Consider the following 13638-nt stretch of genomic DNA (forward strand, 5'->3'; position numbering starts at 1 on the left):
CACCACCCCAACAACGGTAAATTTCAACTTCCAACAATATTGTTTTCTAGTATCTGACTGGTTATAGCCTCTAATACAGTAGTCAATGGCTACAAGAAAACTTCATCTCTGTAACTTCCAGCTGGCTGAGGAGTGAGGCGACATGACAGCATGTATCTGGATGTTGTCACAGTTTCTGCAGATAAATTAGAGAAACAGAGTTTGGCTGAACTTCTCCAAGATCAGTGTACGACTGACTGAAGGGCGACATTCATCCAATAGTCCTCACCATTTCTTCGGCAAAGCTAAACCTCAAAGTGGACTTTGAACTAGTGCAATGCGATGTTTACAAGTACAGCGTGGGTGATGAGAACCAGAATAAGCTTTAAACACTTAGAGGTGACATCAGTTTAGAAACTGTTTAAGTGGAAGGCATTTTCCAGTATAATTTTTATTCTAATAATGGGAGAAATCAAGAAGGTGTAATTAAGTGAAGGTAGGTGCAAAAGGCTGTACTTGGAAGAATGAATTAAATGCAAATAGGAGCTCGGAGATGCTGGTCTAAGCAGCTGTTGTCCATCTGGAGGGATGGAATCAGAGGTGCATCAGCAATGGGGGGTGACGTGAAAAGATCTCAGTGCCGTGGGTGGCAGTGGTGATCTGTGTTGTCTACAAGATGTAGACATCACTAGAATAATTAAATAATCCTAAAAAATGGGCAACAAAAAGAAGACTGCAGGAGAGTTTAGTTTGGAAAAGAAAGGGTTTGATAATGGTCTTCATGGCTTTGTAATCATGTGTTTATGGAAATGGTGATTAATTGCTCTCCATTGTGACAGAGCTATACAATTTACAGCAACACAAATTTACTTGGTAAGATTTTGGTTTTCTGTTAAATAAACGGTTTGGCCTTAAACAGCAGAGTCCGTTTCACTGTAGGAGTTCAAAACAGTGTTGGAAAAACATTATCATAGTTGCCTGAGGTGGACCTAATCCTGCTTTGGAGACAGGAGATGGACTAGAGGACACCTTGAGGTTTCTTCTAGTCACATATGTATCAGGACCTTATGCACAAAGCTTATATTCTCTCATCACATATGCTCAGCAAGTTCTTCAAATGACACAAATATTTGATCCCTTCTTTTCTGGAATGTTTTTATTTTCAAGTTCATTCTACTTCTGGAGTTGCCTGTTCGTATTTTACAAAGCTTGCTGCGGGGACCTGGCTACCTCACCACATTTTCATCTTCGTCCTCAAATCTGGGCATCTGATTAAGCCTGGTGATTTCAATACTTCTCCATCTGTATGCAACCCAACACTCAGAAAGCGACTGCAAGAACTTCATGAGCTACAAAGGGCTGAGAAATGTGCTAAACCCATGTCTTGCTCCTGGCACTGCAGTACTTGCCTGAGTCTTCTCTGTGCTGTGCTGTAGTTTGGCTGCAACAGAAACATCCAAACATAATTATATTGCAACGGCTTGGTCCTTCTGTAACAGATACCAATCTGCTTCCTCTGTGTTTAAAAGGCATTTAGATGAGGTTCTTAGGGACATGGTTTAGTGCTAGAGTTAGGTTATGGTCGGACTTGATGATCCTGAGGGTCTCTTCCAACTGAAATGACTCTTATGATTCTCTTCAGTCATAGACACGAACACTTGGATGTGGAAAATAATGGAGGACACAAGGGTTGTCAGAGATGGGGAGTAACTTGTTTCTTTAGAAGAGTTTTGTATGTGTGATGAAAAGTGAAGTAACATTTAAATCTTAGGGATCAGCTCAGTGCAACCTGCTGTGTCTCCAGATCAGTTTTGGCCAAGGGCTGCACGTTGGCAATGTCCATCCAAGTGAGGGTGGAGTTGGCCGTTCCATTTTATGCACGCTACTAACAGGCCAATGCGGTCCTGAGGACCCGTGAAAAGACACGGCACAAAATTTTGGCAGGTGAGGTGAAGCTGCCTACGCTCCCAAGTTGGCTTTTTCAGCAAAAATCCCACGGAGTCCCGCCCGTGCTGTGCACAACCCCGGCTGATGCGGCTGCGAGCCGGGATGTGCCGCCTCGCCCGCTCTCCCCCCGCAGCCTCCGTGCGGCCGGTGCTGCCCCGAGGGGCGGCAGCGCTGCTCGTTCCCGCAGCCCCGGGTGATCCCGCCGCCGCGCCCGGCTCCCCCTTCTCTCCCGCCCTCCCCGCGCCGAGGCGGCGCCGTGCGGGTCAGCGCGCCCCCTCCCCGCTGCCGGCGGCGGCCCGGGCCGCCTCCCCCCGCCCGCCGGGCTCCGCCGCCATCGGGCAGCCAGCGCGGGAGGCCGGGCCGGCGCTACGGCCATGGAGACGGACGGTGAGTGCGGGCGGCGCCCGGGGCGGGGGCGGCCTCCCCGGGGAGGCGGCTCAGGCACCTGCCGCGGGGGAGCCGCGGGGAGCGGGCACGGCGGGGTGAAACCGGGCCCCGCTGCGGCGGCCCTGCCCATGGGACCGGCGGGGAGGATCCGCAGCGGGGCCCGGGGCTGCGGTGACCGGCGGGGCGGGAGAAGGGGGTTTGGGGGCTGTGTGTCCTCTCCCGAAGGAAGCCCGGCGGTGCCCGCTCCTCCCGCCGCCGGGTTCTCCCAGGGGATGATGGTGGTGATGAAGATGGGGATGATGGTGTGTGTGTCTGTGCCTTCCACACGGGAAGCGATAGCAGGTGGATGCACCTGGAAAGGAATTTTAGTGAGAATAAAGGAACAGCAAAGCCTGCTTTTAAGATACTAATGAAGAACAGGTGTTCTTGTAATTACGGGAGACTTGCCTGTACCTCAGAGACTGATTTTTGGGGTTTTCTGACCACACTGTAATACGAGTAATTTTAGGGATATTCACCTTCAGTTTTTTGATCGATTAGGCTGTTGCTTGATGACATGTATCACCCTGGCTTGGGTCTTGGCTTCAGCATTGATGCTGCTGCACAGAGGGCAGGTATTTCTCTTAATATTTCAGGTCACAGCACCAGCGAGTTAAAACCTGAATTGCTACTGTTAGTCACAGCCCTGGCAGCCTTCTTATTTACTGTAGAAACACCAACACCAATGCTTACTGAAAACTGCTAGGTGGATTTCGCTGTGTCTTTTGCCAGGTTGGGGGAAAATAATTATGTGAGCCATCAAGAGATGTCAGGATGGCGTGTGGCAGTTTATAAGCTCTCGGGAACAAAAACTTAGGCTTGAGTTTTTCCAAAATATTTGATTTAATGAAGAGTCTAATTTCTCTCTTCCTTTTGTCATTTGGTGATGTTCACTCATGTTTGCTGTTCCTTCTTTTCTTTTGAGGCTGTGTTGCTAAGGAAGGGTCATCTTGGGCAAGGCCCAGGCTGATGTGATGTGGAGTTGTTCAGTGCTTCAAGATGATCTTAGGAGAACTAGAAACTGACCTGTTTTGTTCAGAGTAATAATACACTTTAACCTAGCAGAATCTGTTGTTTTATTAGTTAGATCCTCAAAGCAGAGATCCAAAGGCATTGATAGTGCTCAGTACATAATTATAATTACTTTATATGTTATAGTATTTTACAAACTAATAAAAATATCGTGGGATGGTTTTTCAGGTCTGTTCCTGCTGCACAAATACAAAGTGGATAATTGTACAGTATTTAGTTAATTAGATGTCTTTCTGACCCAAAAGTCAGAACTATTGCTTTGTTCCTTAAACAAGAGCAACTCTGTCTCCTCCAAATACTTACAAGAGGCATCATTTAGTTAATTAAGGTCGTCTTCTGGTAGTGAGCTCAGTCTTTGGGCTGAGGTGGTTGGTGGGTGACTGGTTAAGGTGTGGGAACAGCTGAGCTCCTGGATCCTGGGCTGTCGGTCTCAGGTGTTCAGGATCAGCCATGAGGACAGGCTCTCCCAGCCTGGCATTGTAACAGGGGCGAGAACACCAAGTGATATTTCCTTTTGTAGGTTGTAGCTCTGAGATCAGACCTGAGCACCCAGAATGTCAGTGCTCTTTCTAGTGAGGGAAAATTAGAGTATTTTTTTTTTCTAGAATTTTAACTTCATCACATTATGCTCTTGTTTTCTCTTATTGTGTGAGAAGATTGAACCTAGAAAGCAGCAAACAGAACATTCAGCAGTTTTATGATGCTGTAAGGTAACTTCTCATAAGCCCAACAAACACAAGGGATGGGATTCACCATGATCCGTGCATTGATCACTGCGATGGTGAAGAGCTGATACAGTGATTTTAAGTGTAAGAGGGCAGCTTGGAGATATATGCGTCATCTCATGGTTCAGGTGTTGAAGCTCTGCTGTGGATCGTCATTTCCCAATGTGTTTTTAGCTGAGCTTTACTTGAGAAAATTGGAAATGTTGGTGCTGTGTTAGTTGCTGTTCCTTGAGATTCCTTCCATGTGTTGCTGTCCTGGTGCTGCCACCTCCTCTTGCTGGTGCTGCCACCTCCTCTTGCTGGTGCTGCCACCTCCTCTTGCTGGTGCCGCAGCAAGTCCCAAGCTAATAAGCCCTACTAAACCCGTCTGACTTGGTCCAGAGCCACTCAAGTATCTTCCACTGCCCAATGTTTTGTGTGCCACTCCAGACCCGGTAAACTTAATTTTTTTCCACTCTGCTCTTAGTTGTCCTTTAAACTTGAGATACTTGCTCTGGGGTGTCCTGCTTTCAAGGCTACTCATGTGCTTTGCATTCATTAAGTTACTTGCTGGCTTGCAATGTCTTATCTTGGTAAGCATATCTAACACTTAATTACTCATCTGTTTGAAAATCATTAAGTGTTTTGATTGAGAAAGAATAATCTGAAGTAAAAAAGACCAGAGGGAATCCTAGTCTTAACATGAATAATCTGGCATTCCTTGGACTTGGTGTACTTGTATTAAGTTCCACTCAGATATAAACTATTATTTTTATTAAAGTGGGCAAATTTATATCTAACAGATGCCAACCCTGCCTGTTCTTGCCTGCAGCAGTGGCATCATCAGCAGAACTGGGGGTTTTCTTTGGGAGGATCCTGATAGCTCAGGTAGTGTTGAGTTCTGTCCTCGTATCAGAGCTGGTCCTCAGAGAAGGGAATAATAGCCAGAGGGTCTCTATTCTTCTGTGATTCTGGGCTGCCAGAAGAGGTGGTAGTGATGACAACTTGAGGTGATCAGAGATATGTGTTACAGCAGTCTGCTCAGATTTTGATTGTTAAATAATTCATTGTTCCTACTGGCTGAAGGATCAGAAGCAAGGAAGGTTTGTTCTCCAGTAACTTTGGCTGCAACTCAACTTGAGATGAGTATAGCTTGGACACAGTTCAGATCAGTGCTAGAAAGGAATCTGGACAGGCTGGATCTTTGGGCTGAGGCCAACTGCATGAAGTTCAACAAGGCCAAGTGCTGGGTTCCGCACTTGGGTCACAACAACCCCAGGCAGCGCTACAGGCTTGGGGAAGAGTGGCTGGAAAGTGCCTGGCAGAGAGGGATCTGGGGATGTTGATTGACAGCAGTTGAATATAAGCCAGCAGTGTGCCCAGCTGGCCAAAAAGGCCAACAGCATCCTGGCTTGTATCAGGAATAGTGTGGCCAGCTGGACCAGGGCAGTGACTGTTCCACTGTACTTGGCACTGGTGAGGGTGCACCTTGAACATTGTGCTCAGTTTTGGGCCCCTCACTATAGGGAAGACATTGAGGTGCTGGAGTGTGTCCAAAGAAGGGTGAAGGGTCTGGAACACAAGTCCGTTGAGGATCAGCTGAGGGCTGTTCAGCCTGGAGAAGAGGAGGATGAGGAGAGACCTTATCACTGTTTACAACTACCTGAAAGGAGGTTGTAGCATGGAGGGTGTTGGTCTCTTCTCCCAAGTAACAAGTCATAGGATGAGAGGAAATGGCCTCAGGTTGCACCAGGGAAGGCTCAGATTGGACATTAAGAAGAATTTATTCACAGAAAGGGTTGTGAAGCATTGGAACAGGCTGCCCAGAGCAGCCGTGGAGTTACCATCCCTGGAGGTGTTTAAAAGACATGTAGATATGGTGCTTAGGTTTAGTTGTGGGCTTGGCAGTGCTACGTTAATGGTTGGACTTAATGATCTTTAAGGTCATTTCCAACCTAAATGATTCTATGGTTCTATGGTATCCTCACAGTATTAAGTACATTCTGTACATTTTTAAATTAAAAACATCTTAAGAGAATGTATTTAAAAGAAGGGATATACATGTGGCTGTTCAGAGTAGTTTTTCAATACTGGCAATATATTTGCATTCATTTGAAAGTTCATGTCATTGCATCTGGGTTTTCTTTTTCCTGGCTTAGGATGTGTGGAGAAACCAGCAGCGTTATGGGGACGCCCAAGTTCTATACCACAGGTCTGTGGCATCGGGGCTTAACCACATTTCACATTCGCAGCCCTGTTTGTGGTGTGGATGAGTGTGCTGGCTCTGTTTCCCCCAAAGGACACTTCACTCTGCTAAAGATCTGTTGGTCATTTGAACAAGCTCTTAATTAAACAATCTATACCTATGTATTTGTATCATTTCATGTACATGGGTATCACGGTGACATAATGTGGCACTAATTCTTATTAGTGCAGTCGTAAGATCCCAGGCACAGTAACTGAATCCTGAATGAATTATTCCCCTTAAAGAAGATGCCAGGAAGGGGATGCAGGTCTGGTATTGCAACCCAAGGAGGATACTCTTATTCTCTTGGCTCTTAAAATCTTTGTTAATATGAAAATACAGGCAAGATTGGTAGATGCCTCTCAAAAAAACCAAAAATTGCAATCCAGAGTCTTATTGATTAGCTTCTTGTGTCTTCCTGGATGGCATGAAGATGTGGGTTTTGTGAGCTGATTGCCCTAAGAAATGATAAAACCTCTTGCACCTGTATGCTTGATGCCTGACTGTAAAATCACACGTAAGTGTGGAAGGCTTTCTTGAGTACTGCCACATCGGTGCAAATGAAAACTCTGATACTGGAAATTAATAAATAATCAGAGCTGCTAGATTAGTTTTTGTGGTGGTGGTTTTTTGTGTGTGTGGTGGGTTTTGTTGTTGTTGTTGTTGTGTTACCTCTTTTATTTCATTTTGATGTAGAGTTGCTTAAATTCCTGCTAATCACAACCTACGTCACATCTGGCTGTGTTGAAAGCAAATCTTGCAAAATGCCTGCTTTGTGGAAAATATTGATTGCAATTGTATGTTCTTTTCTGAATACAGGAAACACAGTTACTTTTATAAAGAGCTTGTATTTGTGCTTATGCACCTGTCCCCACGAGAAAACATTCCAAACCATACCCAGATTTCGAAACAGCTTGCAAAACAAATTGGACAACATTTCAAATCTCTTCCCTTCCTGTTTTGATTCAAGTGGGGTGTGTTCTCCAGGGATGCTGCCTCTGACAAGGGTTTGTTTTGGGCATTATTATTTGCAAAGATAGGCAACTTTATATGCCTAGGAGGAGAGAATGGGGAGTGCTGCAGCTGCAGAACTGGAATGCAGTTGCAAAATAAAAGCTTAAGGGCCGCTGTGCTTGTGGACCCTAGAGCCAGGCTTTTAAAAAATATTTTTAGAGGTTTGAAGACACAAGCGAGCTACCAAACCGAACATTTTTGGGCATGTGGGACACCTTAAATCAAATCTGGCCCCAGAGCCTTGCTGATAATGGTTGTTGCACTGATTTACTCTGCGTAGGTCACCGTGAGATGGGTCCCATTCAGTGCAGACAAGCAATTCAGGAGGAATTCTTGCGAGCGTGGTGGTGCGGCTGTGGGTGCCCTGGGAGGTGGCACAGGAAGCTCTGTGGCAGCAGGAGCGCCGTGAGCTGTGCCAGGGCTTGCAAAACAACGCGCCGTGGCTCGTCTTTGCTCTAAGTAATGGTGCCAGCGCTTCCCCACAGACCCATCTGTAGTAGTCTGAATCATTTATTGCCTGTTACTTTCTCAAAGTGTTGTTTTGGTTGCCATGCACGTGGAAAACAAGTGTGTACCATCTGGGTTGGTGGAGTCCTTCCATGGTGCTGCTCAGCTCTGGAGATGACTCTTATGTAAATAGGAGTAGTCATAACTATCAGGGGAAGTTATCCAAATGCATCAGATGGCTTTACTTTGAAGAACAGCTTCTTATGTGCCTTAGGTTGTCATCATGATTGACGGGGTTAAGTAGTCATTAAGGAGACCTCGTGTTCGCTTTCCATTTGTATGATCTATTGCTGATTGTTCTGATGGTGCAGTGAGAAAGTTTGATCAATTATTCAGCCAGGGCTCAAGTTTAGTCTATCCTGGGGCTGGGAAGACACCAAGTCTACAAACTGGGATTGTTACTTGCTATCTAGGCACTCAGACTTTGCAGTGCCTGTTCTTCATGTGCTTTTGGGAGATGACTTCCCACTCACAGGAGGATGTAGTTATCAACCATTTATCTGATGTGCATGTCTTCACCCTGTTACGGTGGCTGTAAACATAAAATCGGGCATACTTTAATGAGTCATGTATGCTATGGACATGGATCTGTAAGTCAGACTAGTTTTGTGTCGACGCATTAAATGAGTGGGTAAACAGTCGGTTAAAACTGCCAACAGCAATGTTGTGTATCAGCAGTGTGACCAGCTGCAGGACGCAGTTAATGCAGTGAAAAGTGACCTTTGTAGCAGCCTTCTCAGTGGGTATGAGGAAGACAAGATGCCATTTGTGAAGTCCCAAGAAGATCATCTCACAGGAATGAAAATGGAAAAGACTAGGGAGCTGAAAGACTATGGTTAGATTGCAAAGAGCATATCCATAAATTGTATAAAAACTAGGATGCTTCCTCTGTGTGAAACTCCAGAGCAAGTTCTGAGACAAGAAAATGTCCTGATTTTAGGCCAAACAAAATTAGGACTGATGCTTTTAGCTATGTTGAAGTTTCAGCTGATTCCCAAGATGTGCAGCAAGAACACCGAAAGGGCATGCCAAGATCTAGCGTGGACTAAAGGTAAACCTGGAGTGCAGGCAGAGCTGTGGGTGATGGGCAAAACAGACTGAGACTGGAAGGTGAAAAGGAGCAAAAGAAAGAACAGGTCTCCTAGGAAGCTCAGGGAGATGAGGAAGGTGTAGATGAGGATGGGAAGATGCCACAAGGGAAGAGCTTGAGCTGTGAAAGGAGGGATGCGTGAGCCAAGAGAAGAGATGATTTGAAGAACTGACAGGTTGAGGAGGATATAGAGTTGGCCAAAGTAAGGATGTTGGAAGGGCATCACAGAGCCCCTCTTCATATGCAAACAAATTACACTTATTCCTTTCTCTGCTTGTGGCATCACAGCTGCATTGCATGTGTGGAACAGCTGCATGGCATATTTTCATTAACACAGTCCTGATTTCTGGCTTGAAATCAATTGTATGATGCTCTCTGGTGAAAGCTCCTAGTGAGAGGAGTGCAGGGGGAAAGGCGAAGATGCCATGGGACTGGTTTATTTTCTTTTGTAGGGTACTCTCACCATTCTGGCGCCTCCATTGGTACTTTTCATATCTCTTTTGCCCCCAGGCAAGAGGTTTGGCTGGGACTTGTGTTGAGCATCAGTCCTTGTTCTGCTGCTGACTTCTTCAGAGATGGTGGCATTTTGCTTCGCCTCTCTGTACCTGTTTCCATTTGCCGTTTCTGTAGTGTTCTGTAATGAAGTGTGTTATATATAAGTGAGGCATTATTATTACCTGTATTATTATTATTGAGGTTTTGTGACTCAAATGTACAAGATACTGGGAGCCTCCGAGGAGTGGGGGTCAGCCTTAATTAGCCTTCATTGGCTTTGGTAGGGTTTGAGAGCATCTGGGAACTTGCAGATAGTGCTTATCCCTCAGCTGGCAGACATGTTTTCAGATGGCTGTTATGTTAAAAAAAATACAGTTTTGCAGGTACACAAACTACTTATTTTGGTCAAAAAGAAAAATTTGAAACACTTAAGCATTTCTTGTGAAAATGTGGATGCTGTCCAGAGAACCGGGTGCTTGCACAGCTGAAACAAAAATCTTTGGTGGCTGAACTAAAACCCAGTAGCTTTTAGACAGATCTACTCAGCCCTTTGTGTTCTCTCACTGTGATTGAAGGAAATGAGCTTTCTAAAATAATTTAATGCTCTTCGGTGTGGTACTTTATTTCTAAGCATTAGCTCTTCAAGCGGAGGGAAGATTCTGCAGACAGAGGGCACCTGCACACTGCAGATTCCTGCTGGTATTGTGAAATTGGTCTGAAGATAAGCATTTGAGCCACTTTTAAAAGGTAATTCTCAGGATCCTGCAGTTGTTATCCGCAGCGAGCAATTTGTAATAGATTTTTCTCTTTTTCAGCATTTAATTTTGCTCTGAAGGAGACAAGGAAGTGAGACTTGCAGCAAAGAGTAAATCTCAGGAGCGGCTAATGGAGGCCACAAGCCCTGCCAACAAACATGGACCTGCGAGGAGGTGGCATCACCCTGGCCTGGTACACAAAGCTCTGCGGCTGCCTTGAGGGCGCTCCCTTTCTACAGCTTTTACCCGGTTTGCTTATCGCAGCCTGTTCCAGTAGTTTGCGCTGTTTAAACTGCTAAGGGGAATTATATATCAACTAATTAACCCACAGCCCTGGTTCATAGACAGTCACATGCTAAGATACGGCTATCCTTCCTTTTTAATGGACTATTTAAGGATCAAAAGCATGATTAAGATACCTTGTCTGCCGTGTTGGCTGCACACAATCTACCTGCTTCCTTAGACCTGTGTCTTGAAGACTTTAGTGGTGCTTTAGTGGTTTTAGACCAGGTGTTTTAGTGGTTTTGCAGCCAGTTGACACTGAAGTTATTTGGTCAGTGTTGCATTCCCCATCTCTTGAGAGCCAACAGTGAACTACACGTGGTCTCTCTCAGTTGTCAGTATAAATTGGTGCTTGTGCATGGGATGTTCAGATGAGGTGTGCTTGGCAGTGTGGATGAAAGTCAGATATTGATGTTGCTGGCCTGATGGGCCAAGATGAAAGGTTTTTTTTACAATAGATTAACAAAATATCAGTAACTAAGAGCCAGGATGGTCATTGATAGAAGACTGTGGCTAGTCACGCTCAGGAAACACAGGTTTTAATAAAATTACATGTGGGCAGAGAGTTCCTCTCTAGGACAGAATTGTAATGGATTTCTCAAGTTCAGTGGTTATAAATTGGAGAAAAGCATGGGAAGGAGTGTGTGAAGAAAAGATAACAGACACCAAGATTAAGAGAGGCCTTTGGACAAGACAGGTACTTGCTTCTGCTAGCAAAGATCTCCTTCAGTGAAATTAGGGTGAGGGTCCTGCCTATAAGCTGGAGTAAGATATATGTAGTTTTCCACAATATGTTTACATGCATCTCCAAACCAAGTAACTGTGTCGTTTAATGTTTGAGTTGTAGTAGGTGAAAAAATTCACTTGGCCCAGTTTCAGAGAATTATTTCAGATGACTCGCAGTCCTGAGATGTTCTATCTCCAAGGACAGGGCAAGCCTTAAAATTGAGGAGTTGGATTCTCTGGCAACATGAAACATCCCAGGAAAATTCAGAAATACCCACATAGTAGCGAAGCCACTGGTTGAGTTAGTGGGAGAGATGTCAATGCAGGACTTCTGTTTGAAGCAGGCTTGTCTTTCTATGAGAAATGCTAGTAGGAGTGGTTTTGGCACTTTTCAGAACTGTGGGTTAGAGTATCTGGATCTCAGGAGTTTCCAATGAATTTCGGAGATGTAGTGGTTTTCCTGTGTTGAGGTTTGTCGTTGTTTGGTTGGGTTTGGGTTGGGTTTTTTTGGTGCTCTTTTGTACTGGAAAAAATGCCTAAAACATATTATCAGACAATGGCAGAGGGGAATGAAACACTGTCTGTTCTAGAGTGGGTATTTCCTTTCTCTTGTTTCCTAGTGATTGTTTGGAACCAACATTTCCTATCAATACCTTTTGTTGAAAATAAGCAGCTTTGCTGTTAGAAGCCAGTTTTGCATAACATGCTACGGTTATGCTTTATGTTTAAAAACTTTGAGTCAGCGCTGAAGCACAACACAATCACCATAAAAATCACACACAAAATGTTTGATGTGTGGGAGGCTTTTGTCCTTTTACTTGTTTTGAGGGAGTTGAAATCCTCTGAGTTTCTTTCCAGAGGAGCAGATGAAAGGAAAGAAGGCATTTTTTCATTGCCACAAGGACTAGGAAGTTATTTGTAATAGCAGCTGAGATTCTCACCTCATCATTTGCTTCAGGATCCACACATTTAGATAAAATACCTATTGATGTTTGATGAAAGCTTAGAGTTTAGGTAGTGAAGTTGTGATAGGTGCATATAAACAGTCCTTTAAAAAACCGTGTGTGCTCCATGAAGCATGGGTATAGTTACCAAGTTATTTTATTTTCCAGTTTCAAAAATGACTTCAGACGTTCTGTAACTTTGACCCCGCAATTATATTCATTAGTCCGCATGTGGGTGATACAGCGGAGCGGGAAGCCCTGCTGAGAAATGAGTCCAAGCAGTTCTGTCACTGCACTTCAAAGTAAATGCTTGTTAAGGCTTTATTGAAGCTGTAATAGATGAGATGTACAAATGCTCACAGCATTTTGGAGCAATGCTTTGGGTTTTGTTCTGCAGTTTGAGTTACTTGATTTGTTACCTGTGTTTCAGTATAAAAATAATAAGCATTCTCCCCCTTAACTGGGATTTTATATGCTTGTATCATAGGCTTTTAAACAGAAGCAGAGTGCATTTCATGATGCAGAAGTCAGAAGACAGCCTGTAAACAAATGAAGGTGTATTTCTATTGCTGTAATTTATGTTGGGAAGTTCTGCCATGTTTTTAAGGCAGTCCACAATGAGGGATCAGACAGCCCGAAGGCTTTTTTGTCTGTGTTATTCACGATGCTGTGTATCAAGGGTGGTCAGCCTACAAGAGCCACATGCCAACACTTTCATGCAGCTGAGAACCTTATGATGTGCACCTAATATCATGGAGAACCATAGTAAATGATGCTTCATAGGTGGGAAAATGCAGTGATTCCACTGCTCAGTTACAGCGTCTTGACTGTATCTGATGATCCTCTCATTTTAGCCTAAATACTGGCAACCTCCCACCTTTTCGATTAACCAGGAACCTTATGGCTAGCCACATGACCTTGTCTGTCCAAATTGACAAAGTGCTCCAAAATTATCAAAGAGTTGTAATATAGTAAAGACAAATGGAAAGTGCCACCCTGAAGGAGGAGTCCTCAACCTGATGGTTGTACTGTCTGCGCTGGTACAACTCAACACGTCCCAGTTTGATGCTGCTTATGGGTTTCGTCTTCATTACTGGGACATGCTGTAGTGTGTGCTGCCATGGTCAAGAGGGACAGAGGAGGCAGGAGATGTGCTGTTCACTACCACTCTGAACATCAGTTTAGGTGTGTCTCAACAAAATCCCTCAGGACCTGTGAGGAGGTCAAGGTGGGAGTATTGCCACGTGCTCCAAAATCGTGACCCAGGGCTCTCCAGCCTCCTAGCTAATATTGAAAAATCAGTAGTTTCAGGTCTCAAAAAGAACACATGTTCTGTATGACTCTTTGACCTTTAGTCTGCCTACCTCTGGTTTTCAGATATTTTTTCTACAAACATAGAATCATAGAATCATTTTGGTTGGAAGAGTCCCTTAAGATCATTGAGTCCAACCATAACCTAACTCTAGCATTAAACCATGTCCCTAAGAACCTC

This window comes from Nesoenas mayeri, assembly GCF_963082525.1.
Source record: "Nesoenas mayeri genome assembly, chromosome: 5".
NCBI lineage: Eukaryota > Metazoa > Chordata > Aves > Columbiformes > Columbidae > Nesoenas > Nesoenas mayeri.